General features: G+C 33.7%; 1 protein-coding gene across 1 annotated transcript in view; it reads left to right on the top strand.

Moving 5' to 3' along the window:
• LOC138329825 (tropomyosin-like) overlaps positions 1–26,413 on the top strand; it is a 1,360,115-nt gene that overhangs the window by 948,848 nt on the left and 384,854 nt on the right. The window lies entirely within an intron of this gene.

Here is a 26,413-nt window from a genome sequence, read left to right as displayed (position 1 = left end):
GTCTAGTTTGTCATGTTTCTTATTTGATTTACATGTTAAACACATTTTCAATAACCTAATATGAATGAATTACTGTATTTGCTGGTTAAATAAATTAATTGATCATCGAAAAATTTCTGTCTCTGATTGTGTTTACCCTATTAACTCCGCTTAAACTGACAGAGCATCAAGTAATCGTGTTTTATCTTATCACAATGTTTTGTTTATTCTTAGGAAAGAGTACAATTGAAACCAATATATATCCGTATGCTTTTTATTAACGACTTCCATTACAAAATGCTAAAAAAATGAAAAATGAAAATAGACATACTATATGTTTGCTGATATAGAACAGTAATTGTGTGTGCATGAGCCAATACATATTTAATGCGTATCAGCTTATATTGATCAGATATTTTTGTTGTCATTTTAAACAAAATGCAGTCAAAAATATATAGGCTTCAGGAATGTTCAGATAATTATTAAAAGTGACACTTAATTGAGTTTGAATTAATTGTAAATTAAAATATTGAATACCGTGGATGCTGTATTTTAAAGCGCTAGATTGTCGACAGATTTTAGCAAGACTGGGGAAAAACTGTGCGCCGACCTTTGGGGCCCTTGCACATTGTATCTAGTACGACTAGACATGTGTTCATATTAACCAGAATTAAATAATACACTGTATACGTAACTTCATGCATTAATCGAACCAGTGATCTAATATAAGGTGACAATTAACGGTTTGACTTGACGTACTACATGTACATAATTATATCAAAAGTAATATCATCGATACTTGCACGATACATATGAAAGGTGACTGTAGCCAAAAACATACACCTGTGTGCACTAACACCTGACCTCTGCCATTACAGTCTTATCATCATGTTTTTATTCCTTAAAATATTGAATATACAAGACTAATATCCTAACTTTTATACTTGTACATGTTTACGCTGTATGTCAACCGTGCTTCCCTAATTGGAATCGATGTCTTTTAAACAATACTGCTGTATGTGGGTCGACAAAGATAATAATAGGACAGCTGGAGTACAGGTAGGCTACTACAGCAGACGGCATAATAGTCGTAAAAAGCGCTCTCACTTACAAGGCATAAACACTGTCTGCAGCGTTGCAGCATATGTTATATATAGCTGGTATACAGAAAGGGCCCAATTTTGATCAAAATTTACCGATTGCTCACTTTCTAGTTCAAACTTACTTTTCAAAATTCATAAAAATTTAAAAATCTGGCATTACAAACATGTCTATTATCTACGACAAAGATAAACCCTGTCCACAAGGCAACAATGGACTAAATTTGTCAGGCCATACATTTACATCCGCCGGACTGTTTCGCAGTCATGGGAGGTAAAAATGAGAAAATATAACATTTGACATTTTTTTTTCAAATGCATCATTTTTGAAAAGCTACATTTCCATAAGGTCTGATTACAAGATGGGAGTTTTGATATCATGAAAATTGAAACAATTTTGAAATGAAAATACCTCAATAATATTGAACCTAGACTTTTGACTTTGACTTATCTATAGCATAGGTAGTGTACTGCAGGGATAAGTGAACAACTGAAATGAACTTGAAGATCAGGGGGAAATAACTCATATTCTCTACCCCACCCCACATTTTTGGAATTTCTACCAAAACATATCCAGAACTGAGTATTAAAGCAAAGCAAAGTTCCAGAACTGGCTCATTACTATAGAAGTATAACTTAGTAAACGAAGCATAAAGAAAAGATTATTACATATTATGTCATAATATATCTGAAAAAAAATTAGGTTGCAACTAATAAAATATGACCAAAAACCAGCCGCAAAAAACCCTCAATTTTGCTCTTATTTTCTCAATAAGCTCACTCCAAAATTACAAATGTATACCAATTGACAAAAAAAAAGTAAATTTTTTAACCTCTAAAGGATTTCAAGGACAGATAAGATCAGTTCTAGAGCAAAAGTTGAACCCAAAAGAGCTGATCAGAACTATATTGATATAAACTAGTCAATTCCATGATCTGGATGCGAAAGCATTACACATTTCATCTCTAAATTTACACAATCTGTCTTCGTAATGAGCCCGTTCACCAGAGACCTACAGACAGTGTAAAGTAGACAACTCAAATTTCACTACACTATTCACTTCGAAGTAATTAATATCACTGATATATAAGAGTTATACATAGAGAAAAAAAGATAAATTATGCTCACGAATTAATAAGCAGGTCATTTATGGAAAGGCAACTCTGTCTAACATTTTCATGAAATTTATTAACTACCCTTGGCGGTGTCTCCAAGTTGGGAATTAACTGTTAAACTTATCGGCCTAAAAGATACAATTTACAAAGCATGGTTGAAACAGAAGAAATGACTAAAATGAATGCGTAATAGTAGCTGAACACAAAAACAGATTGCGTTTTATATAGATTGATTATGTTCCATGGTCTTTTAAGGACGTGTCAATTACTTGTGGGAACCCCGAGTACCCCATTGAAAACCACCCACCTACAGCCTGGACGTATAACCCATTCCTGACCGGTTTTAACCCTAAATATTGAAAAAGAAGTCTATACTGGATGTCTTACAAAACAACACTATCCATTCCATTAATATATACATAAAATATGTTAGATACACATAAATATAATTATAGTAATTATGAGAAATAGATAAATACAGGGAAAGAGATAATGCCTAAAGCCTAATATTTTGTTTGAATAACTCCTAAGCACAGTGTATCACGCGGATTCAGAGAAGTTTACTTAATTATATTGAAATACACATCCTATTCTAAGTCATCAGACTTCTTTAAACCACCCCCTCTGTAAGGGCCCCTAGCCACTATGTCAGATTGTCCCAAGCCTCGGTGTCATAATCGTTACAAAAAATATCTTCTGTATAATCACTTTCAGGGATATTGGTACATCTTCTTAGCTTTATTAACAACATATGTGTAATGTGAACCTTTTTTTTACTATAATTCCCCAAATAATGTTATTCAGGCAGAAATGCCCCCGTATTTAATATAACTATCAAATATGTATAAAGTACACGCAAAAATACCACCAACATTCGATTTCCAGTTAAAAATATGCAGATTGAGTTAAGAAAAATGGTGTCCAGGGACGATGAATGACGAAAACGTCATATCCGGTTGTCATCCTATTGAGACTACAGAACCAAATTATTTCCCATAGACGACAATGTTACCGTTTGCCACTGTCCAGGTTAAGTGGAGTTTTCAAGTCTGGTCACCCGTAACTAATTTTGAAGAAGGTCATATAATGATGATTCATATCACATTCCTCTGAATAAAAAAATAAGATCTACCATCATGTTAAACCTTAATATTGGGAGTGCCATTTTATGTTATATTCCGCACCAAAATTTGACCAATTATCTTTTTAATTCCAAAATTGATTACCTCAGAAACAGCCTTGAAATAATTTAACATCGGAATTTATTGCCAAACCCACATATTAAACGTTTGGAACTGATGCGCCCTGAATACTCAATCAGCAGCCTCCAAAACATTCACCTCTCTATGAATTTTTGTGCCTACAAGGGGATTTCAAGAAATTTATTTTAGGTTTGATTCTATAGTCTCTATAGGTACGTCTTGGTACACTGTGATACGGTATGATAAGTTAAAGTACGCTAAATAAGGTGCAATGATGTGGGTATTCCTAACTAGATATACGGTAATGTATGTTCTGATACTACGCATTGATACGCTTATTTTAGGAGTTCGATTAGTGGTAGAAATACACTGAGATACGCTTTGACACACATGGACACGCATAACTCTACGTTGATCTAGGTTGCCCTACACTCTCTGACGTTAATGTACACTTCGGTTCCTTATTTTTGAGTCCAAGAACTTATGGGTCTGCATAGATTTCTGCCAGCGTATTGAAAATCGTTTAACAGTTGCTCTCGGACGTATGAGAAAGCAAACTGTCAAGAATGCAATGAACATAAATAGCGCAAGTGTGACTAGGTCTTACCTATGTCACTAACCTAACTCCTAAAATGAGCGTATCGGATCGTAGGACAGCGTAGGACGCTATTGTGAAACCTACATAAGTGTATCTAGTAATACCCGCATTATTACATTTTATCCCGCGTATCACAACTTATTATAACGTTCTTATATCAAAGCGTACCTTTACTTCCTCATACATTTCTAAAATACGCCACGGTGCACTAAAAGCACAAGTATGTCCGGGCTTTTAAGACAAGATGATAAATAGATCAGTCAAATATAATACGAGGATAAATAGATCAGTCAAATACCATAAACTATGTGCTCTAGCGTACTATTTCAGCTATATGTCAAAACCATCAACATCTCCACTTGCATCTGCGTTCAAACACACAAAATAGTAAATGTTGAAAACTGCATACGTTCAAATCGCTCATAGGCATTATTTCTGCCAATGCTCAAAGATAGCATTGAGAGACTGTGCCCCACTGATGTCTCCGAACATTTCGTTATCCGTTATCGATTATCCTTTATCGATGCTCTATCTGGCCTGATGGTAAACCAATTCTGAGTCACGTCTGGTGGTGTCTCCGAGTTCGGAACAGGAACGTGAGGAAGACAACGCAAGGGATTTTTTGTTTGTCATTTGATATACTTTTAACCGATAGACAGAGAATTACATAATATTCTAAGTAGTTCTGGAGTAGGGTGTAACCCCAAACATGATATAGATGACCATATTGATGTATCTTCTGTAGGCTTCGATCTGATATTAATTGGCTACCTTGGTTACCTGGGTCAATAGTCATGGAACTGCCCATATTGAGGCTTGTGGTGACAGAGTTTCTTTTTACATTTTACTTTCAGGAATCCCTGTGCATAAACTCGCATATAAGAAGTCGGAAAAAAAATTATGCTGAAATATAATTAAACTTTCATTAAAACATATTTTTCTATTTTCATATAAATAGTTTGAACAACCTCCAGGCTTTAAATGAAATGTCCAAACAAAGCATGGGACAAACGGATTTGTGAGTATCATTCTACAACGATATGACTGCTTTTCCATAGAACGGAACTGATACAACCGTTCTCATAATGTGTGATGGCAAAATATCTGTAACACCAAGTATTTTTTTCAGCACATTAGATATATATTTGTGAAAGAACCAGACAATCAACACTGATCGTGAGTGAGATAATTCCCCATTGTAGGAATGTGTTAGGAGGCATTTTATCACCAACAGGGATCATCTAACAGTCATGACATATTTTGTCGTATTTCAACGTTTTATCTGGCCATCCGTTGAGGCTTGGTATAGTTAACCATTCATTTTGTCAATTTCGACATTTAAGATATCACCCGCCATATACTTTGAACGGTTTGCTGAAGGTCCGTGTCTATCAAATATCGACTTTGTTTATTCATTCATTTCGTCAGTAAACCGTTGGAATACATCACTTGATACAAAGCATTGATTCTCTACTGGTACAATGACGTCGTAAAAGTAACACAGATATCTCTCTGTCCTGGATATCTAAATGCCTGAAATGGAACACTTACAAATCGTTGATATGTTTCCATGTTATATTTGTAATATTAAATACGTGATGTGACTTGTGAACTAGTATCCAGGTATGTGATACATACACAGCAAAAACTCAAAATAAAAAAATATATATATATCTTTACGGACGACAAGCAGGAAGACAGACTTGGATACTCCATCACATACCTCCTTCACTTAGCGAAATTAAAAACATATACATTATTTATTACTGACGTTTCCAACCAATCTTCGAAATCCATTATTCAAATCGTATTCATTCTGCCGTTAGGCACCATGTAAATGCGACTCCGAGTAATACGACCGATGGCAATAGCTGTGTAATAAAATCACATATTAAACAAATTATCGCATTGACTAAAGTGTAATGTTTAATGTTTGTTTAAAAGTAAATCCGTATGATGGATGTTGTATCGTGTTGTCAGTACATTTTTTGAAAAACAATTCAAGTTTCGCCGCAATGAAGAAAGATACAAGTTATATCACGAGAACACATGTTATAGTGTTGTACAGTTTCTCACCACTGGGCGAATTTTAGATCGCCTAAGCCGACTGGTTCAGATGTTTCTACAAACAAGTAAAAACCTTCCACCTCTCGATCGCAAGTTACCGACCGTATTATCTCCAAATACTCCAGTTTCCATCCTAGACCAAATAGGTCCATAAATGAACCTGCTTTTTTAAATGACAATTCGCCAAGCTGACAAAACCACTATGCACACGTGTTACAATTTGTATTGAGACAGATGTCTTCGGGTTCGCTTGATGTTTATCCGTGAAAAGAGCCAATACATGCAAAGACCAGAGTTATCCAAAGCAAAGCCAATATAAACTGATTTTTAGCAGTACTGCTAAAAAGCATTTTCTGCTATTATTTGTATTTGTAAAATTAAAACCAATGCATTGAAAGTACTGTAATTTTCAAAATGTTGGTAACTTGTGGTGATGAATAATATATTGAAAGCTTATCTTGATTAGTAAGTATAAAAATGCGGCACATATAAAGTTAATGCTAATCACTATATGTTTCGTTAGAAATGAATGCAGACGTATTCAAAAAAAATAACCAACAACAAACACTTGATTCTACATAAACAAGGGAAAACATACAAACTTTTAACAATTGAGGTGTAATGATAATGTTTTTGTGATGTTAACCTCTAGGTAATCACCAGTGAGTCTGTAGCATAGAGGAACACTTTTATATTGCAGTTCTGAAAAGTTTGAATACGAATGTCCATTCATTGTACCGGGATATTTACTAATTCCAACAGCATAGTAGAGCCCGATATTAACCCTCTCAACATGTGTTTGAGACGCTTTTATTCTAGTAAACTGATATGATTTTATTTTATTGCCATTTAGTTTTAGCTTTGTTTAACTTTCGTCAAGGGTTGTATGGATTATATAAAACAACCAGAATCCGTCTTTCTGCATGTATTGTTTATTGTACATAGTTATACAGTGTACCAATAAAATGTTGTAAGATACCTCAAATTCTCGATATCCCTGTCATCATAACGCGGTACAAATGTTTAGTTTAAACATCAAAGTTTACAGGATACTACAATATATATATATATATGATGATTCCTTAGACGAAAGCCATGCTATTTCCTTCATTATTCTTGTCATTACACATTCACAACAGATTGGCCTTTACAGTATATATGAACATCATTCCAAAATTGCTGAACTATTTAATTCCTTTGGTGCCCTCGTGAGAGAGTTGCAGTGTAATCTCAGAAGGTCGGTGTTGATTATGTTCAACCTGGCTGTTGAAAGGACTATGCTCATTATTGAGAATGGTGTCAAAGGTTAAATACAGGTAATATTGACCTAACTGTGGTAGGCGACCCCTAGGTACACCGATCATGCCAGATATGAAAACGTATATGAAATAGAACCCAGACCAGGCCGGACGGGCGGACAAAACACGGCTTCTGGCAAAGTTCAATTAATTAAACAAATAAATAATCAGCTATGCAGGATGTAACGTAGATCTGAACTGACAGAACTATTGATTAGACAAAGAAAGTTATCCCTTCAATAGCACATTGACAAAATCTACAACAGTATTGGTTTTTATGAATTACTTATAATTTGTGCCGAATTGAATCCAAATAGTAGGAGTTTGAATATCAGTTTCTTCATTACGTTTGTGTTTTAAATTTATTGTGATTTAGGTTTTTTAATGTTCGTTCCAGGTTGAACTCATAGTAGAAATCGCGCCACTGCAACAAGCATTTGCATAAACATTAAAATTATCATCGATTTTTACTTCATTCGACAAAATCTGAACAAATATCTTCACAGGTATTTGTTTTTGTAGCATATTTGGGCATTGCTATTAATTTCAACAGTAACTGCGAATGTTTGAAGCAGTTGCACTCATGTACCCGTATGGTACGAAATACTTCAATGCTATTAATCACCATTATGATGTCATTAATGTCATTGTCGAACTTAACATATTAGCAATCGTGTCTATACTACATTCAGAAAACATATTACTTAGTAATAAGAAATTACTTATATCAAGTAAATATATTACTGAAGTTTTACTTAGCATTACCTGCAATTACTAGATGATTCCTTAAGATTTACTTAACGTTGTCTGAATTACTTACAACAAGTGAACTATTTACTGGAAAAGTTACTTAGTGCAGATTTGAGTAAAAACCAGGTACATAGTTTACTTATTATCTAGAGAGATTTTTTCAAGTAATTGTTTTACTGCAATATACTTAAATGGTCATTTAATATTTCAAGATATTCCCCTAGTAAAATAACAACTAAAATACATTTGTAGGTCAAAGTGCATAAATCACAAAATACCGTCTTCACAGAATACTAGAAAAGGAAAACAACAAGTGTAAGATGCTATACAGCAATTAATTACTTATCAAATAGGTCACATAATAGTAAGATGTGATAAAAAGAACTCATAAAATACAGTATAGTTAAAAACAAGAAATATTTTTACCAGCAATTTGACTAAGAATTACTTAGATAGATCTGTATAAATTAGATTTAAGATTGGTCTCCAAACAAACATTATTTACCTATTTTGAGTATTGCTGTTACTTATAAAATACGTACCAGGTAATTTCCAGTTAAAGGGACATGAACCTTAAATAAGTTGTTCTGTATGCTTAGATATGGTTTTATATGTTTATTGAATATTTTATTACAACGATTGGTTATCTAAAACGACAGGAAAACGTGGGAAATACCTACCCCAAAAAATGATAAAAATAGACCGTCATATTCTATTTTTGGAACACAAAACGAATGCTGGCCGAAAGCGAGGCTATAATGAACAATAAACTTGCTGACATGACAAGGAATATTTGTTTTCAACATTTTAAGATTATATTCTTATTTATGATGGTTGACAAATTAATTTTAAGTCATATTTGTTAAAATTTGTTATAAAACAATTTGTATTAAGCGTCAAAAGTTAAAAGTCAAACGAGACTTTTCATTCGACGAGGCACCGCGAAGGGAGGTACTTGACTCATTGAACATATGTACATCACGCAAGTATAAAGTGGGAAGATGCTCCCGTCTCTTACATTTCAGCGATCCATTCATATTTGCCTACTTTCCCAATCGCCCAGGTTACTGACTCTTTGCTCACTCTGTTTTCTTTCAGAATTCGTTTGTGTTCGCTTCATCCGCGTTTTTGACCCACCATTTTGTTTACATTCATTTAATTTGTGCAGTGCATTGTGGGAGGTCACTAAAATCCAACACTACTATTTTTATCACACTCAGTCTACAAAATTTGACCGGGCCGGTTCAAAATACAGAAAGATGGAATTTCCATTCTAATTATTTAGTTTTACACATTTGCACAATAACTAATATATATTACTTAGTGAGGTATCTGACACGTCTTAAATATGTATTTTACTCAAATTGACATGGTTTATTTAGGTTCATGTTCCTTTAACAATATCAATAGCAAGAGAGGCCAGCAAATATGAACTTATTTGTCAGAGATAAAGTTAATTTTGATACATTATTCTGCAAAATATGTCTTTGTAAAGTATAAATATAAAGAATGTAGTTTCCAAATATTTTGATGTAGCGAAATTAAGTCTTTTTGCAAGATTCGATCAACATTATATCTTATATCCAAAACAATCAACCTCAGTTTTCGTAATATATTTATATAAAATAAATACATATATTCAAATCATACATTATTTAAGTTCTATAATAATTACAATATAGCAAACTTTGGTAATTTGTAATTTATGCTGCCTATGTGAATGTTACTAATTAAGTCCTGCTCCAGTGTGTTACATGTACCAGTATGATGCTGGCATTTGGCTACTTCATCTAGACCTCTTATCAGTAGATCTAGATATATTGGCCCCTAGCTATATATAGTATATGGACCCAGCTGGGCGGTCAAGGGAAAGGATTTTAATCAGTGAGTCATCATGGAGCCAACCACAGGGTATAGCTTTATATTTTATCAAGTATTATTTACTTACTAAATCTATTTTTCAATATAGGTACATGATGACTGGTCACTAGGCTCACATAATAATGTAAACATGTCTGCAATTTAGTTGTTTTCAATCAGATATGCCAAATGAAAAACAAAATAACTTTTTAAATACTACGGCAGTTAAAATAAAGGTCCTAACGTGTGCACCAATTTTTTTCCATTTACCGATGGAAATCTTACTTTCTAGCACTTTTTAAAGGGAATGTTGTGGATGGAGGAAGACAATTTTCTTCACGGAGGTGTTATGTTAAATGTATACCAAAGTTTTCTAGAATTTGAACTATCTTGTGTTTTTTTTTTTTGATTTAATGGTTCAGTAAATAGTACAGTAATATGTAAGTATAAATGGGAAAGCGTTTATGGATATATTAATCATATCCAGGTGAAAAATAGACCCTTCCGGCTTAACTGCGGGACAGTTACTCGCGCATGCGCATAGAGACCTAGGGGTGGCAATGTTGTCAACAACATGGTGAAAAATTGCAGTGTGTTCGGTTGTACAAACTGCGCGAACCAGACAGCAAAAGAAAGAAACATATCATTTTTTAAGTTCCGAGCAGGTAAACACAAGAGAAGATCGTGGATCAAGTCAATTAACAGAAATAATTGGCAGCCAACCATAAATTCGTACGTCTGTTCCGAGCACTTTGTCACAGGGTGTGTTAATCTTTATTACCATTTTCTTTAATTCTCTGTCATGTTGAGTTGATGTGTATTGTAGAAGTCAAACGCAGAATTGTATGTTCAGTACTTTATTCCGAATCACTAAGTGCACAGGCGTCTGCTTCTTGTTTTGCAAAAATGAAATATCCTACCCCTTCTATCTTAACTATACATGTGTGTAGGATATTTTGTTTTTCCAAAACCAGAAGCAGACGCCTGTGCTAAGTGTGAGCCAGCACTCAGTAAGAGTACTGAGAGAGTGTCCCCATATACCTTGACAATCTCAGATTTATAGGGAATACATCAATGATCATTTAATGATAATGCATTGCAAAGTATTTACAATCACGATACACATAAATTAAACTTAGGTAATAAATCACGATAAGCCTATCAGATAATCACAGGGCAACACATTCATTGTACATTGTACATCTGCTTGGAACCAAGATCTTTTTAGAAGAGGAAAATATTATGGCGTTCCTCTTTTCGTTGTGTATTTTAAGGATTATACATGTGTAAGAAGTGACTGATGCTTGTGTAAAATGCTAAACAGACAAAACTTTTTCATTAATAACATTGTATTTCCTAATATACAAATGCATGAGATATGATTTTTGTACTGATGCTTTAAAAGCCAGTAAAATGTCTTTCAAAATGAAAAAGTTTTGGGATCAATCCCAAAATTTGTCTCTGTCACATGAGTGTTTCTGCCAAAATAATTTTTGGGATCGATCCCAAAAATCTGTCCTAGTCTTATATACATGTATAGGAGTGTTTCTGCCAAAATGATTTTCGGGATCGATCCAAAAATCTGTCTTAGTCCCATGAGTGTCCCAAAATAATTTTCGGGATCGATCCCAAAAATCTGTCTTAGTCCCATGAGTGTCCCAAAATGATTTTCGGGATCGATCCCAAAAATCTTTCTCAGTCCCATGTCAGGGTTTTTGTCAAAATGATTTTCGGGATCGATACCAAAAAAAAATTATTTCGCTGTTTATTTATAAGATGTAATATATTTAAGTAGTCTAGAACTGAATAATAAACCTTATTCAGGATTCCATAATAGATCAAATAAATCTGATATTCTATTATATTTTGATGATTTTAATACGTATACATCCTTTTTACTTTGACATAGTTGCGAAATCCTGATGTGTGGTAAATATTCTGTCTAGAATAAACTATACCATATTAATTTGAAAAAAAGAAATGAACAACAAACAAATACTTTACATTCCAATAATATTTTTATATTTTTTTATTAACTGAACATGCCCTTGAAGATTTCGATACAAATTGCTTTTGAAAAGGCATATAATGTAAATTGACAAGAATAGGTTTCGAATCATTTCTGTTATTTTCTTATTTTTGTCAGCATTGAGTAGAAATACTGATATTTAGATGTTAAAAATAAATCAAGGTGTAACTTTCCAAATATTTTGTATACTGAACAAATACATACAAAACCAACTATCTATCTACCTGTGTATATATTTCTTCATTACAAAAATTAGAATAGAGAAAAAACAAATGCTTAAAATGAGAAATCCATTCTCTAGAATGTATATACAAAAGTAAATAAAACTTTTACAATAAATTCCTATATCATGATAAGGAATTAATTTGTTATTGATTGATTAATTCAAACTGATTTATATCAATTCAAATTCAATCTAATCATACAAAAACTTATTTATGTTTAAAGTATGTGTAGCAGTTTAATGGTTTAGTATGTAACAAATGCCAATTAATGTAATATAATGTCTTGGGACATGAGAAAGATTAAACATTTTCAACATTATATAAAAAAGGTTCCCTCCGATTTCTATGAATTATATTAATAACACCCTTATGATAAATTCTATTTACTTTTAAAACCCTTTTCTTTAGGATTTTAGCTAAATAAACAATATCTGTGACTTAAGATTATAATCTATTTGTTTCGCTCATATGTAAGAATTATTTGATAAAAAAAGGTATCTGTAAATCTAAGCTATTTTTTTTTGTTTGCATTTGCTTTACAGGCAGATGAAAACAGGTTTACAGCCGTGGCCTAAGTGTTATGTGTATTACCTTATCTCAGGTTTGACTGCAAAATCCAAAACTCACACATACATATCTTTTTATCCAAGAACCAGAATAAATATCACATGATATGCATTATATATAATCCAATAATGAATGTGACTTGCACAAATCACAACAAAACACAAACATTCTAGTTCACATGCTCCATTTGTCCACTACCATCAGGGCTATAAATGTTAATTCAACTGTGAACATGTATTTAACACAAAACAAATATCCGTGTGTTATGTAGAATGGTCATTTCCTTAAAACGTGATGAGATTAAAAGAGTCATCCACATACTTTACCAGTTTGAGGTCCGAGAGAGTTATTTATCATTATTTGTGATTGATAAATGTCTAACACAATCCACTGTATTCTTTGCTTGTTGTGTAATTTGCTTTCCCGCCACAGAGATGACTTCGTTATGCCATAGTCACTCACATTCAGTGTCCATTAATCCTTCCAATTTATAGATCCCCATTGGCTTCTAATTTTTCCCTCCAGTTTGTGTTGAAACATCAGAATCTAACCTGTTCAATAGTGTCAGCCTTGCATACCCTAGTTTTCATATCTATAATTAACCTCCGAGGGAAAGGGATGGTCAGTCATCGCATGGGGCTAGAAATATAAACAGAGCTAGGGGCTGTCAGTGTCATGTTTCAGCAATTCACTTTCACCTATGGTATTAGACTAGCCACCAGACCCCAAGTTCTGGAGAAGACTTTTTTAACAGAGTTAATTTCCTCATTAGATTATCTAAATGAGACAAATTTAAGTGATGTTTTCAATATTCTAGAGACTGGTCACGCCAGTCTATTATGATATACATACCATAACATAATGTTTCAACATTAGTTCATAATTTTATGTATAATTATTGATTTAATTTAATGTTATTCTCTAGAAAATGGTTATGAAGTCCATTAAATGTCTTAAACTTAATCAGAACAGTTTAGGTATTGCATAATTATTCAATGTGATTCAACAATCTTCTGGATTCTCTAGGTGATAGACGATCAAAATATTTAATAATAATTACCGTCAATAAGTTAGTTACTCCAAATGCAAAAGGGTTTTTTATATCATATTTTTGCTACCAATTTTGAAATAGTCCTAGTCCATCAATGGCTATCAAATGTTTTTATTGTCAAAGAAAAGTAATATGTTCTATGAATGGCTAATAATAATTCAAATAGAAGAAAAATGAAAACTCTGAACTTCTAAAGACTGTTTTAAATTATGATCTTGGGGTCAGATGTGTATTTGCTTTCTTTTGTTGTCAGTCTGATAGCTTCTCCTTTGGCTATACCAAAACAAAATTATTATAAATGATAAAATTATTAAGTAAAATCTTCACATAGTCATAACTGTTTCCCATTTCTTGTGATATCATATCAGTACAACAATATGAGACTGACCTGACCTTGTTATATGCCTCTTTTAATTACTTAAATTAAATTTCTGTGCATAGCAAACAGAACCTTTTCCTGAAAGGATGCATAACTAGTAATTAAACCATTAAATTAAAAAAAAAGATCTGTCATTGCCTAGAAACAAAATAATCTATAATTTATTTCTTCTATCTACTTGCATAGCAAAATTAATTCCAATGTCCTTTGGCACTCGTTATTATTGATTTTTAGTCTTCAGATAAAAACTATAGCTTGAATGTAAAGTCTTGGACGACAGTATAAAAGTGTGATTACAATGATTGTATACAAGCTTTTTTCATACTGACAGAAATATCTTTAACATATAGACAAAAATTATCTAGACTTCTAGACTAATGGTGCTGATTCAGGATGATAAACATAACATTACCCCAGGAGGCTGTGGTCAGTTACTGCTGGCTTTAGTCAGGTTTTATCCTTAGAGGTCAGAGTATAATGTTGGCTGCAGTTAGAGTATGGCAAGTCATTTTGTCTTTTAAAGCTAAAAGGTTGGGCATTGCTTTAGGTTTTCTAAGGAAGTAGATCTAAATCAAATTTCATATACAGACTGGCCTTGTGAATTGATTGTGTATATTGTAATTTAAAAAATTTAAATCCAAATTTGATCTGTCAACATGACATGCAGCCAAATTTTGATTTTTATTTTTGAAATTTGTTACAGCCTTTTCTCCGAAAGTACTAACCGATCTATCTCAATTTGTATATGTAGATTTTCCTTGGTCTTTAGTTGTCAGAAAAATATATGCCTTTATGCAGCCATCCTGGATTTTGATTGTATAATGTTTAAAGGGATATTTCTCATAATTGCATGCATGTATAATATAACATGGTACATTGCCTGAAAATTATATTTGATATATATAAAAAGATGCATATCTTACAGGATTAGTGATTTTTTTTCTGAGGAATATTTTCCATCAGATTCTTCACTTTCTAGTTTATTTAAGTGATATCACTTTTATTTAAAATATATATAAAAAATGACAAAATAAAATGATTTCTTTTGCTTATCAAGATAAAGTAAAACTGAAAAATGGTGTAGAGTTGAACTTCAATCTTCCGAAGTCAGTGCAGGGACGACTCAACCACATGAGCTACAGACATAAAAGCTGTATCCCAGTCTTGTCGCATCCAGCTGTTCCTAAAAACATTTTAGTTATTACTGTTCAGTTATCTTTTATATTCCAAGTTACCCGAGCATATGATGAATTTATTAATAATAGATTTTACATAACCCCAGTATATAATTTAAGTTATCTGGTCCACAGGCCAACAAGCGACATGGGCATAACTTTTAGATATGGATAGGTTGATAGGGCACAAGACAGCACCTTCATATGCTGTCTTTGATATTATCTATAATCAAGAGCAGAGGGGATGGGTTGGTGGGGGTGTAGGAGGGGGATCGTTGGGAGGGGGTGTAAAGAAACTGCATTAGATTGTGCTGGTGTCTCAAGAGGTCAATCAGAGTGTATCTCTAGTGGCCACAGTAATAACTTATCCTTAACAAAGATCATTTATATAAAGTCAGTGATTGCCTTATCAGTTGGAGTACAAAACACCAGGACCTCCACAATTGATGATACCTGTAGCGATAGTACCTATATATATCTGGTAGTGAATAGTACTAATTGTTAAAATAAGTGATGCTTAATAAAGAAAATTTGAGAAAAATAATGACATGTGTCAAAAGGAGGGGTATGTGTAGATGTGCATGCAGGTTTTTTTGCATAGATTTTGGAATAAATCCTGAGTGTTTTTTTTTTGTTACGTACTTAATAAATTGGGCATATATTCATTTATTGCAGTTGGCCAATATTGCCGAAATTCGTTGTGTACTTGCATCTAAAGCTATATGTTGGCTTGCAAACCTTCTTATTCTTAAAATACCAACATTCTTATTCTCAAAACATTGATATCGTTTAGATGTGAATAATGTGTAAAACGTTCTTGATTCAACATCCGCATATAATTTATGGAGCATATATCGGTATAATATAACTTTGATTTAAATGAAATTGACTCAAATGAAGACTTGTTATAAATTCATCGGGAGCATTATTTTGAGATAAGAAAACTGAATTAGAAGAAATGTTCTGATCTAAAGCTTGCAAAATAAAGCATACAATCCAATATTTAAACAGTTGTGATTAGACTAGCCACTAGTCTCTAGAATATTAAAAAAAATCATTAAAATTTGGCTTGGTTATTTTTGTCTATACTACATGCCTGATTCTAGAGATCGTCAAATCCAGAGGAGGTTTGTAATTTGATATACAAGGTTTGGCTAGGTGTGAAACCACACTCTCAGTAGGAGAATTAGTCTCGCTTTAGGTCCCTCATTAACACTGGCTAGCCATATAGCGTTATCTGATGGTGTGGTGTAACCCCCACTCCCTCAAGTTAGTGACCGCACTGCTAGAGAAAACTGGTAGGTCACAGATAACCTGTACTTATAGTCGAGTCAATTCAGACAAAATATTAGCCTAACTTATAAATTAATGCGATAATTGTTTTTTTTTTCTGTTTCAGGATTAGTAGTTCTCAGTATTTAAACACTAACAGGAATTTTTTTTGGAAAATCCAAATCTATGGAGAAAAAAAATATCGCCCATCATAAGATCAGGAAAAATAGAGAAATTCGCACAAATGACAAATTTTTAAGAGTGATGTCTGCCTCATTTGTAATACAGCGGGTACTAAATTAACTGTATGTGGAGTCCAAGTTTAGTATAGTACATATAAGCTAAAATGGAGTGAATTAATTAATTGAACGATTAATCATTGAGCAATCAAAGTGGTAAAATATGTTTTGGAACATCGTAATTTTAACATTTAAGCCCTCTTTAGATACAAAAAACGCTAATATTTCAACAAAATGAAATAGTTTCTGATTAGATTCTTCACATATGACCTTTTGTCTAGTATCATTGCATATAAGACCATGCATTCACATGATACAAACGAACAGGAACCTTCAAAGCCGGTCGATCATGTCAGTTTTAAATGGAAAACAACCATTGATATTACTTCCTTGACCCATATCCATATCAACGATTTACACAATTTTTGAGCAAGTAGTTTAAGAAATGATGGGTCTGAACAGTCATTTAAAGGACCTTAATGCTGGAATTTGAGAATTTCAAGAGGCGCAGTAGGCCGAAATAGCCAGGTTAAGATTTTGGTGCACCGTGCAAGTTTTAAACTAGGGGGAGATAATCTAGCAAAGAACTCTGCTGAGAAAGTCTTATCAGCAACTTAGGGTCTGGTGGCCAGTCTAAGTTGTGATATATATTCGGTATAGCTGAAGGTGCTTTCAACAAACATACTCCTGAAACATGATATTGACAGCCCCTCTAGATTTGTTTACTTTCCAGCTCCATGTAATTCCCAGTGACTGACCACCACTTCCCCTTGGAGGTTAATTATAGATAAGAAATCTAGCGCATGCAAGGCTGACACTAAGGAACAGTTTATTAGTATGTCAAATTCTGATGTTTGAACATTTAAACTGGAGGGAAACAACTAGAAGTCAAGAGATATGTAGAAATCGGAAGGGATAATGAATGTGTGTGACTATGATAAATGAAGTCAGCTAGGGTGTTGGCTTTACAATAGGTGGGAAAGCAAATTACACAAGAATCATCAAGTAATTAAGCTGGTGATTTTACAAAGAATACAGTGGATTGGACATTAATTAATCACAAATAATGATAAATAACGCTATCGGACTTCACAATTATGGTAAAGTATGTGGACGGCTCTTTTAAACTCATCACGATTTAAGGAATTGATCATTCTACATAACACAAGGATATTTGTTTTGTGTTCAATACATGTTCACAATAGAACATTAGCCCTGATGGTAGTGAACAAATGGAGCATGCAAACTAGAATGTTTGTGTTGTGATTTGTGCCAGTCGCATTCATTATTGGATTATATATAATGCATATAATGTGATATTTATTCTGGTTCTTGGATATAAAGATATGCATGTGTGAGTTTTCGATTTTGCAGTCAAACCTGAGATAAGGTAATACACATAACACTTAGGCCATGGCTGTAAACCTGTTTTCATCTGTCTGTAAAGCAAAATTACTGCCCACCAACAAATTAAACTTTGAATTACAAATACCTTACTGTATCAAATAATTCTTACATAAGAGAGAAACAAATAGAATTTAATTTTAAGGTACAAATATTGTTTATTTAGGTAGCAATCCTAAAGAAAACGATTCAAAAGGGAATGGAATTTATCATATGGATGTTATAAATAAAATCCATAGAAATTGGAGGGACTTTTTTGGTATATCAATGTTTAAACTATTAATTTTTTTTAATTATTTCATGTCTCGAGACATTATATTACATAAAGTTTTTAGACCCTGTTTAAACTATAGTGATTTATATTATGCCTATATATATATATCACTTCTTAGGTGTACTTACATTGTAAGACTAACTTAGTATGCATCTGTCCTAGTCTTAGATATTACTGTTGACTCGTAAATTGTTGTAAATTTTGGCAACATATGGAGAAAATTAAATTGTACAATTCAGTTTAGTAACTCCATAGGGTAGGGTCCATTACAAATTTCTTTCACCAAATTACTATGCTATTATGTTTACTATTGTTTTGACCGGATTCGACTTTACAGAGGCATACACATCTAGTTCCTAAACACTTTTTAGCAACTGAGTTAGCCTTAAGTACACCTAAAAAGTTATATATATATATAGGTTTGCAAAATCACAGGGTCTTCAACCTTAATTTGCATTTATTACATACTAAATTAAATGGTATGTTAAATTATGGAAATTAAAATTTGCTAATCTCTTCATAATTGTCAAATAATAGCTATAACATAAAAACCTCAGTAATGATTGTTACAGGTTACAAAATATCTAGTCCAATTCTCTGTGATATAAAAACCATTATTGATAAACAAACTTCTACAGATATAGCATGTTTCTGTATGATTAATAAATTAAATCTAAATTGATATTAATCAGTTCAGTGAAATAGGAATTCAGTATACAAGTTTTATTTACTTTTGTATATACATCATACACACTGAGTTAAAATGGATTTCTCATTTTAAGCATTTGTTATTACTCTATTCTAATTTTTGTAATGAAGAAATATATACACAGGTAGATAGATAGTTGGCTTTGTATATATTTGTTCAGTGTATAAAATATTTGGAAAGTTAAATCTTAATTTATTTTTAACATCATAATATCAATCAGTATTTCTATTCAATGCTGACAAAAATAAGGAAATAACACTATTCTTGTCAAATTACATTATAATAGTGTGTTTTTCAAAAGCAATTTGTATCAAGAGCGTGGTCAGTTAATAAAATTGCTTCTATTGGAATGTAGTGTCGATTTGTTTGTTGTTTATTTCATTTCCAAATTAATTTGGTTTACTTTAATCTAAACAGAATATCTACCACACATCAGGATTCCATAATTTGTGTAAAAGTAACAAATATATACATAAATAAACTACCGAAACATAATAGAATATCAAATTTATTTGATCTATTATAGAATCCTGGGTAAGGTATTTAATTCAAGTCTACTACATAATGTATTGCATCTTACATATAAACAACACAAGATAAAACCTATAAGGATGGCATGAGACACAAAAACTTCCAATTTATTCATTTGATTTGTTTAAATCAATTTTAAGACTGTTACATGAACGAATAACAGAAAGGAGAAACCAGCAGCTAAATTCAAAACACAATTTAATTATATATACAATATTATACAGAGATGGTTTACAATATCTAAAGTAATTGGTGGTGGTACAAGACTAGTACGATGATTTAAAGTGTTACTTATCTGTATGCGAATGTCCTGGTATAATCCTTGATCCTTCCAGGTTTCAAATTAACAATAATCACAAATCCACAAGGAAATTGAATGTCCACCGATGATTTGTGAAGTTCCAGGCAATATGAATAAATCCACACAAAGTGTTGTAATAATCCACAGATAAAGTCACAATAGCTCTCCCAATAGAATCTTATATGGCGCTGTACAATTCTTGATATGTCTTATTACAGGTCTCATTACAGTTCTGATTAGCCTTGGACAGCTGGAGTATATATAGCTAAACCGTAATTCAAGAATATTGGAGAACCTTCTACTTCTAGAAATATCTAACTAAAAACAGTAAACAAGTAAACACACATAACTTTCTGGAAATAGATCATTCTAGATCTCTACTTAAAATCAACATGTTTACAAACATATTTGTTTATACATGATTAAAATTCTAGAAAGTTCTATAACCTAAATCAATGATATGACCTTCATAGGATGTATTGATAAAAAAAGCTATAGGAGTTATCTCCCTTATCTCATAACTACATGTATTTAGTGTCATACATAACACACCCCTCCTTAAAGAAAAGAAAGTTTTCTTGAAAAGGAAACTTTCTTGACATATCAAGTAATATTTAAATCCTTGATAAAGCATCAGCTAAATATTGTCTTTCCCTTTGATATGTTTGATGTCAAGATTGTACTCTTGCAAAGTCAAACTCCACCTGAGAATTCTTTGATTTTTGTTTTTCATTTTCCCAATGAATGTCAAAGGGTTGTGGTCGGTGAAGACCAACACAGGCACAACTGTAGTGCATAGATACACATCAAATTGGTTTAAGGCCAAAATCAATGCTAAACATTCTTTCTCAATGGTGGAATAATTTCTCTGGTGTTTGTCAAACTTTTTCGAGAAATAACAAATTGGATGGTCAATTTGTTCAGTACCTTCTTGCATCAAAACAGCACCAACACCTACATCGCTGGCGTCAACAAACAGTTTAAACTGTTTATTAAAATCTGGAGCAGTCAGAACTGGTGAGTTTGATAGTATGGCTTTCAATTTCTCAAAGGCAGACTTACATTCGTCTGACCAGACAAATTTGACATTTTTCTTTAACAAAGCAGTAAGTGGAGCTGCTATAACAGAGAAATTTTGACAAAATTTTCTGTAGTATCCAGCCATACCAAGAAACCTCATCAGCTCTCTCTTGCCTCCAGGAGCTGGAAAATCTATAATTGATTCTACTTTGGCCTGAACAGGTTTAACCTGCCCCTGTCCTACAACATGGCCTAAAAATTCAACAGTTGCATGACAAAATTCACATTTCAATAAGTTTACAGTCAATTTCATGGTAGTGAGTCTTTCGAAGAATTCACGAATCCCGCGTAGATGGTCTTCCCACGTGTCGTGGTAGTTGATGACGTCATCAATGTATCCATCACAGCCTTCCAGGTCTGATATCACGCTGTTAAGAAGACGTTGAAATGTTGCCGGGGCATTCTTCATACCAAATGGCATAACTTTGTACTGGTACAAACCTTGCGAGGTTACAAATGCCGACACTTCTTTAGCTCTTTCTGTTAATGGCACCTGCCAATATCCTTTCAACAGGTCAAACTTGCTTACGTACTTGGCTTTGCCAACTTTGTCAATACATGAGTCAATCCTTGGAATTGGATAAGAGTCTGTTTTACTGACAGAGTTTACTTTTCTGAAGTCAGTACAGAACCGGTATGTCTTGTCTGGCTTTGGCACCAGAACACATGGAGAGCTCCATTCACTTTTGCTTGGTTCAATAATATCATTGTCCAACATGTATTGAATTTCTTTCTTTAAGTGTTCTTCTTTCAAAGGATTGACACGGTAAGGATGTTGCTTGACAGGTGGCGCATCGCCTACATCCACGTCGTGATAGATAGCATCTGTTTTGCCTGGTGTATCCGGAAACAAATGTTTATACTCAAGTATCAAATCTTTAAGTTCATTGCGTTCTTTTTCCGATAGATGACATAGTTTCTTGTCCAAGTTCGCGAGCACATCTGAATTCCGTAACTTAACACCACAGTCTAAACCTACATCTTGTACACCACCATCTAAGTCTAATTTACAAATATCAGCTGTACTTTCACTTTGTGATGGTACAGAGGCCAAAGTAGCAATAGGTTGAGAGGTCTTGCTCTCTTCTCTATCTACATATTTCTTAAGCATATTAACATGACATAATTGAGTTTTCTTGCGCCTCCCTGGAGTTTGTACAATGTAGTTAACATCATCGACCTTTTTCTCAACAACATAAGGTCCAAAATATCTAGCTTGCAAAGGCTGACCCGGTATTGGTAATAGAGCCAAAATTTTGTCACCTTGATCAAAACTTCTTGCACGGGCATCTTTATCATACCATGTTTTCATTTTGGTTTGAGTAACGGCCAAATTTTCTTTTGCCAGTTCACATGCCCTTGTCAACCTTTGCTTAAAGTTAGACACATACTCTAAGAGATTAACTTTAGAATCTTCGTCCAAAATTTTGTCTTTCAAAATTTTCAAAGGACCACGTACAGTATGTCCAAACACAAGTTCAAAGGGACTGAAGCCAAGAGATTCTTGTACAGATTCTCTAACGCCAAACAACAACATGTGTATACCTTCGTCCCAATCTCTTTTGTTTTCAAAACAATAAGATCTCATCATATTCTTCAATGTCTGATGAAAACGTTCTAAAGCACCCTGAGACTCTGGATGATAAGCACTAGACTTATACTGCTTGATCTGGAGCTGGTACATGACTTGTTGAAAAATACCAGACATGAAATTCGAACCTTGGTCCGATTGGACAGCTTTTGGAAGACCAACCAATGTAAAGAATTTAACCAAAGCCTTGACCATGTTAGGGGCTTTAATATTCCTGAGTGGAATGGCTTCAGGAAAGCGTGTGGAAGCACACATAATAGTTAAAAGATACTCATTCCCAGACTTAGTTTTGGGTAGAGGACCTACACAGTCTATAATGACTCTACTAAATGGTTCCTCAAATGCTGGAATGGGATGCAAAGGTGCAACAGGGATTTTCTGATTAGGTTTCCCTACCACCTGACAAGTATGACAAACCTACAAAAATCAGCCACATCCCGTTTCAACTTGGGCCAAAAGAAGTGATCTAAGATCCTGTTATAAGTCTTGGTCACACACTAGATGCCCTGCCATAGGTACATCATGAGACAAACTCAGAATATCTTGCCTATACCTCGTTGGGACAACTATTTGATTGACAACCTTCCAGTCTTCCTCGGGAGACACATCAGGGGGGCGCCACTTGCGCATCAACACACCTGACCTACGGAAGTAACAAACCGGGACTTTCTCCGCCTCTTCCTCACTCAAAGCCCGATCACACAGTAAGGAGATTTCAGGATCTTTTTCCTGTTCTACTATAAGCTCCTCTCTAGACAAAGATGATTTGCTCATCATGTCAGACAAAGAAGTACCCTTGCTAGGAACAACTCTATCACTATCAAAGTCTACAGGATTGCTCAAAAGATCACACTTGCTCCCGACATCATCTATATCATGAGCCAAGAAAGTGTCACCTAACCCTGGACTATAATGATCCTCAACTACTGCAACATCAGAAACCTTCTTACTCATTGAACGAGTTACAGCACAAGAAGGGAAAATACCAGGAAATTCCTGTTGAATAGACTCAGCATCATCTGTTTTATCTGGAATACTGGACACTAAGGGATCTACCCTAACTTTCTCTCCAGCCAAGTCATTGCCTAAAATGAGCGACACGCCCTCTATGGGAAGTTCCGGTCTAACACCAATGGTGACAGGCCCAGTAACCAAGTCTGACTTTAAATAAACAGAATGGAGAGGCACATTAACAAAACCTAACTCTACACCTTGAAGCAAAACACTACTACCACATGAGGTCTCCTCAGACAAAGGCACTACGCCATCTAATATCAAAGAATGAGAAGCCCCAGTATCTCGCAAAATCTTCACAGGTTTCAAGTTGGTAATATCACTAGTAAGTGAAACAAAACCTTCAGAAATGAAGGGAGAGTACTTCTCCAAGACACTATCAGACTCTGAGCTCTTAATCTCAACAGACACTTTAGAATCTTCCACAATATCACTAAGTTTCTGACTAGGCTTTGACATAGCTAACACAGAAGGAACTGACTGTTTACGCCTTTGCTCCTTACGCTGGAGAGAATAACATTCAGACATAGTATGCCCTACTTTCTTGCAGTAATTACAAACAGGACCAGAAGGAGACCCCACACCCGCCCTATGATCTGTTTTAGAATCAGACTTAGTCTTATCACCTAATTTAGGTTTGTCGTTAGAAGGGCCACTAAAGGTTGGGTTCCTAGGCTGACCAAATTTACTAGTACCTGTGGTACTGTTTTTGTCTTGAGAACTGTTTTTAACAAATGAGCCTTTGTGGGTGAGAGCGTAATCATCAGCCATTGTAGCTGCTTCACTAAGTGTTTCAACTTTTCTCTCATCTAAATGAGTTTTTATGTTTGTGTGGACACAACGTTTAAACTCCTCTATCAACAATAATTGCCTCAATTTACCGAAATCCTCATCAATTTCTTTAGAATCACACCACCTATTAAATAATTGTTCTTTTTCTCTTGGCAAATTCTACATGAGTTTGTTCATCTCTCTTTCTCGAGTTTCGAAATTTCTGGCGGTAAGCCTCAGGAACTAACTCATAAGCTTTCAAAATAGCTTTCTTGACTACTTGGTAATTTGAAATCTCATCTACAGATAAAGAAGAATAAATGTCTCTAGCTTTACCAATCAAGACACTTTGAAGAAGCATTGTAAGCTTATCTTCAGGCCATTTCATACTGTCAGCTATTTTCTCAAAATGCAGAAAATACTTGTCAACTTCTTTCTCTTGAAAAGGAGGAACTAACCCAATGTTTCTACTGACATCAAAACCTCTGTTTCCTTGTAAACCCCTAAAAGTTAGATTACTTGAACTGTCTTGAGAAGCTAGCTCTAATTCTTTCATTCTAAGTTCTGTTTCAGCTTGAATTTTCTGCTTCTCTAGCTCTAACATCTGATCTCTCTCAATCTCTTTTTCTTTTAATTCTCTTTCAATTTCTTTTTCTCTTAACTCTTTTTCTATTTCCATTTGTCTTAGTTTCATTTCATGTTCAAGTTCCATTTGTCTAATTTGAATTTCTGAGCTGACTGTTTCCTCTATACTATCTAATGCACTAGAGTCAAATTTGTCATTGTCAACAAAATATCTTATAATTACATTCCTAATTTCAGCTTTCCTCAAATTAGTTTTGATAGTAAGGCCTAAATGTTTACCCAATAACAGTAAATCCTTCTTACTAACTTGCAAAAGAACTTCCAGGGATGGCGCTTTAACAAACTGTTCTACCTGCATAGTAGTCATATTTATCTAGCTGTTGGTTTCAAATGTAAACTCAAAGTTTGTACACAAATTTTGAAAATTTCTTAATTAATTTTTCAAAGTTAGATTTCACAAATTGAATATCGATCCCGGACAAGAGCCCCCAATTCTGTTACATGAACGAATAACAGAAAGGAGAAACCAGCAGCTAAATTCAAAACACAATTTAATTATATATACAATATTATACAGAGATGGTTTACAATATCTAAAGTAATTGGTGGTGGTACAAGACTAGTACGATGATTTAAAGTGTTACTTATCTGTATGCGAATGTCCTGGTATAATCCTTGATCCTTCCAGGTTTCAAATTAACAATAATCACAAATCCACAAGGAAATTGAATGTCCACCGATGATTTGTGAAGTTCCAGGCAATATGAATAAATCCACACAAAGTGTTGTAATAATCCACAGATAAAGTCACAATAGCTCTCCCAATAGAATCTTATATGGCGCTGTACAATTCTTGATATGTCTTATTACAGGTCTCATTACAGTTCTGATTAGCCTTGGACAGCTGGAGTATATATAGCTAAACCGTAATTCAAGAATATTGGAGAACCTTCTACTTCTAGAAATATCTAACTAAAAACAGTAAACAAGTAAACACACATAACTTTCTGGAAATAGATCATTCTAGATCTCTACTTAAAATCAACATGTTTACAAACATATTTGTTTATACATGATTAAATTCTAGAAAGTTCTATAACCTAAATCAATGATATGACCTTCATAGGATGTATTGATAAAAAAAGCTATAGGAGTTATCTCCCTTATCTCATAACTACATGTATTTAGTGTCATACTTGAAACATATGTGACTCAGTGTGAGATCAATCCCGAAAATCATTTTGGTA

This window comes from Argopecten irradians, chromosome 8 (genome assembly GCF_041381155.1).
Source record: "Argopecten irradians isolate NY chromosome 8, Ai_NY, whole genome shotgun sequence".
Taxonomy (NCBI): Eukaryota; Metazoa; Mollusca; class Bivalvia; order Pectinida; family Pectinidae; genus Argopecten; species Argopecten irradians.
The sequence above is the reverse complement of the archived record's forward strand: the minus strand, read 5'-3'. Positions and strand labels throughout refer to the sequence as shown.